A 5,294-nucleotide genomic window follows, 5' to 3' on the forward strand; every position below is an offset into this window, starting at 1 on the left:
TGGTCTCCCTCTACGATTATCACCCTCCACGCTGCCCTCCAGTGCAAAATTGGTGATCGCTTGATTCCTCAGAACATGTCCTACCAACCGATCCCTTCTTATGGTCAAGTTGTGCCACAAACTTCTCTTCTCCGCAATCCTATTCAATACTTCCTCATTAGTTATGTGATCCACCCATCTAATCTTCAGCATTCTTCTGTAGCACCACATTTCGAAAGCTACTATTCTCTTCTTGTCCAAGCTATTTATCGTCCATGTTTCACTTCCATACATGGCTACACTCCATACAAATACTTTCAGAAACGACATTCTGACACTTAAAGCTATGCTCGATGTTAACAAATTTCTCATCTTCAGAAACGCTTTCCTTGCCATTGCCAGTCTACATTTTATATCCTCTCTACTTCGACCATTATCAGTTATTTTGCTCCCAAATAGCAAAACTCCTTTACTACTTTAAGTGTCTCATTTCCTAATCTAATTCCCTCAGCATCACTCGACGTAATTCGACTACGTTCCATTATCCTCGTTTTGCTTTTGTTGATGTTCTTCTTATACCCTCCTTTCAAGACACTGCCCATTCCGTTCAACTGCTCATCCAAGCCCTTTGCTGTCTCTGACAGGATTACGATGTCATCGGCGAACCTCAAAGTTTTTATTTCTTCTCCATGGGTTTTAATACCTACTCCGAATTTTTCTTTTATTTCCTTCACTGCTTGCTCAGTATACATTTTGAATAACATCGGGGAGAGACTACAATCCTGTCTCACTCCCTTCCCAACCACTGCTTCCCTTTCATGTCCCTCGACTCTTATAACTGTCATCTGGTTTCTGTACAAATAGTAAATAGCCTTTCGCTCTCTGTATTTTACCCCTGCCACCTTTAGAATTTGAAAGAGAGTATTCCAGTCAACGTTGTCAAAAGCTTTCTCTAAGTCTACAAATGCTAGAAACGTAGGTTTGCTCTTCCTTAATCTAGCTTCTAAGATAAGTCGTAGGGTCAGTATTGCCTCACGTGTTCCAACATAACTACGGAATCCAAACTGATCTTCCCCAAGGTCGGCTTATTGTAGTTTTTCCATTCGTCTGTAAAGAATTCGCGTTAGTATTTTGCAGCTGTGACTTATTAAACTCATAGTTCGGTAATTTTCACATCTGTCAACACCTTCCTTCTTTGGGATTGGTATTATTATATTCTTCTTGAAGTCTGAGGGAATTTCGCCTGTCTCATACATCTTGCTCACCAGATGGTAGAGTTTTGTCAGGACTGGCTCTCCCAAGGCCGTCAGTAGTTCCAATGGAATGTTGTCTACTCCGGGGGCCTTGTTTCGACTCAGATCTTTCAGTGCTCTGTCAAACTCTTCACGCAGTATCGTTTCTCCCATTTCATCTTCACCTACATCCTCTTCCATTTCCATAATATTGTCCTCAAGTACATCGCCCTTGTATAGACCCTCTGTATACTCCTTCCACCTTTCTGCTTTCCCTTCTATGCTTAGAACTGGGTTTCCATCTGAGCTGTTGATGTTCATACAAATGGTTCTCTTATCTCCAAAGGTCTCTTTAATTTTCCTGTAGGCAGTATTTATTTTACCCCTAGAGAGATAAGCCTCTACATCCTTACATTTCTCCTCTAGCCATCCCTGCTTAGTCATTTTGCACTTACTGTCGATCTCATTTTTGAGACGTTTGTATTCCTTTTTGGCTGCTTCATTTACTGCATTTTTATATTTTCTCCTTTCATCAATTAAATTCAATATTTCTTCTGTTACCCAAGGATTTCTACTAGCACTCGTCTTTTTACCTACTTGAACCTCTGCTGCCTTCACTACTTCATCCCTCAAATCTACCCATTCATCTTCTACTGTATTTCTCTCCCCCATTCCTGTCAATTGTTCCCTTATGCTCTCCCTGAAACTCTGTACAACCTCTGGCTCTTTCCGTTTATCCAGGTCCCATCTCCTTAAATTCCCACCTTTTTGCAGTTTCTTCAGTTTTAATCTACAGGTGATAACCAATAGATTGTGGTCAGAATCCACATCTGCCCCTGGAAATGTCTTACAATTTAAAACCTGGTTCCTAAATCTCTGTCTTACCATTATATAATCTATCTGAAACCTGTCAGTATCTCCAGGCTTCTTCCATGTATACAGCCTTCTTTTATGATTCTTGAACTGAGTGTTAGCTATGATTAAGTGGTGCTCTGTACAAAATTCTACCAGGCGGCTTCCTGTTTCATTTCTTTTCCCCAATCCATATTAACCTACTACGTTTCCTTCTCTGCCTTTTCCTACTACCGAATTCCAGTCACCCATGACTATTAAATTATCATCACCCTTCACTATCTGAATAATTTCTTTTATTTCATCATACATTTCTTCAAGTTCTTCGTTATCTGCAGAGCTAGTTGGCATATAAACTTGTACTACTGTAGTAGGTGTGGGCTTCGTATCTATCTTGGCCACAATAATGCGTTCACTATGCTGTCTGTAGTAGCTTACCCGCACCCCTAATTTTTTTATTCATTATTAAACCTACTCCTGCATTACCCCTATTTGATTTTGTGTTTATAACCCTGTTGTCACCTGACCAGAAGTCTTGTTCCTCCTGCCACCGAACTTCACTGATTCCCATGATATCTAACCTTAACCTATCCATTTCCCTTTTTAAATTTTCTAACCTACCTGCCCGATTAAGTGATCTAACATTCCACGCTCCGATCCGTAGAACGCCAGTTTTCTTTCTCCTGATAACGACATCCTCTTGAGTAGTCCCCGCCCGGAGATCCGAATGGGGGACTATTTTACCTCCGGAATATTTTACCCAAAAGGATGCCATCATCATTTAATCATACAGTAAAGCTGCATGCCCTCCGGAAAAATTACGGCTGTAGTTTCCCCTTGCTTTCAGCCGTTCGCAGTACCAGCACAGCAAGGCCGTTTTGGTTATTGTTACAAGGCCAGATGAATCATCCAGTCTGTTGCCCTTGCAACTACTGAAAAGGCTGCGCCCCTCTTCAGGAACCAAACCTTTGTCTGGCCTCTCAACAGATACCCCTCCTTTGTGGTTGTACCTACGGTACGGCTATCTGTATCGCTAAGGCACGCAAGCCTCCCCACCAACGAACAGGTCCATGGTCCATGGTTCCCTTAATAACAACCAATAATAATTCATTATTCTTCGTCATAGCTCCCTCTTTCGTTACACGTTCTCGCTCCATACCTTACTCTGAATGGAATGGGTCGATTTTCTGATGTGGTAAACATTGAATCTCAAGGGACTTGAAACGGAATAAGGATACCACGTCCAACGAACGTCTCGTCACTTACTGAGCCGCTTTGAGCTAGCGTAGCGTGATACAGAGACAAAAAACTCTAGCCATAATACAATGTTGCGACATTGATCTACATCATACTTCGTCACCTCTCTACCACGGCTTACATCTACCTTACTAGAACAAAGATAAGAAGGAGTACGGGGCAGAGAAGGAAAGGAAACACAAAGCTTGAAAGGTGTGCGTGTATGTGTGCTTGTTTGTTTTCAAAAGCAAGGACTACTCCCATAAGGAGTTATATGCAAGCCCTGATACGCTCAAGTTACGCAAAGTGTGTAATTATAACGCCCCAGAGAAACAATTTGCTAACGCGAGTTGACGCTTACATTAGAAAGAAAATAGCCACACAACACACGCACTTCCAGAAATTCAGCGGAACGCAAATGAAAAGGCAGGAGTGGAGGCCTCTGCATATCTAGCACTTGTGTATTGTACATAAATATATGGTTCGTAAAAGCAAGGGACAGGTTTAAACATGTCTTATCCTTCCGCTTGTAGCGTCCAGTTGTGCATTGAGGCTGTCCTCCCTTTTGCGTAAATATAGGTCTGATACGTAAAAAATTATTAATCATCAGAGTAAGTACTTTAGTGTTGATTGACGTTCCTACATAATCCCGTAATAAATATACTTTAGAAAGAGCAGTCAGCATTACAGCACACGTCAACCTATATTTTTCCACACTTGATATCTATAGCATGCAGAGAAGAACTAATTGCTTTGAATATTTCCCACTAACAGCTCAGTGGTCGAATGCTTATCCATCAGAGTGTGTCTCTGGGACGTGTACTCAGCTCACGTAAATAACGAGATGGCGTCCGAACATCATGGCACACTCAAATGATTGTATGCAAAGGGCGACAATGTTAATGACGAAATGAAGCTGAGAGTAGTGAATTAAGAAATGGTATTTGTCACTAAATGCGAGAAAACAACTTCACAACGTCATAGAAATAGTTCGGCTTACAATTTCGAATTTCAGTTTCAGAGCCGGAAGTAACTTAGTTTTCACAACACATAATTCTGGCTGCTAGTAAATCTAATCCTTATACTTCAGGAGATTTTAAAGTCTTTGGATTTACAATATCACGAAGTAATATAAGGTATGTGTGATGCAATAACCGGCTTGTGAACAGTTACATATTAGCAGTCTATGAGCTCCTATTCCACTGTGCAAAAGAACGCGCAGCAATACCAACACTCGGAATGATCTTAACTAAACCGTGTTACACTAACCTCACCACGAATGCAAACGTTCATCACAAAAATAAATTGCAATGATCTCAACCGATTCCTCCGGCATTGTCGTATCTGCATAACAGCATGAAACTCTGTCAGGCAAAGACAACCCTCATCTCAGCATCAGAACACAGCAGACAGCCTCTTCGACTTCGCAACACTGTGTCAGAACGCGCAGCAGTACCAACACTCGGAATGATCTTAAGTAAACAGTGTTACACTAACCTCAACACGAATGCAAACGTTCATCACAAAAATAAATTGCAGTGATCTCAACCGATTCCTCCGGCATTGTCGTATCTGCATAACAGCATGAAACTCTGTCAGGCAAAGACAACCCTCATCTCAGCATCAGAACACAGCAGACAGCCTCTTCGACTTCGCAACACTGTGTCAGAACGCGCAGCAGTACCAACACTCGGAATGATCTTAAGTAAACAGTGTTACACTAACCTCAACACGAATGCAAACGTTCATCACAAAAATAAATTGCAGTGATCTCAACCGATTCCTCCGGCATTGTCGTATCTGCATAACAGCATGAAACTCTGTCAGGCAAAGACAACCCTCATCTCAGCATCAGAACACAGCAGACAGCCTCTTCGACTTCGCAACACTGTGTCAGAACGCGCAGCAGTACCAACACTCGGAATGATCTTAAGTAAACAGTGTTACACTAACCTCAACACGAATGCAAACGTTCATCACAAAAATAAATTGCAG

This window comes from Schistocerca gregaria, chromosome 3 (genome assembly GCF_023897955.1).
Source record: "Schistocerca gregaria isolate iqSchGreg1 chromosome 3, iqSchGreg1.2, whole genome shotgun sequence".
NCBI lineage: Eukaryota > Metazoa > Arthropoda > Insecta > Orthoptera > Acrididae > Schistocerca > Schistocerca gregaria.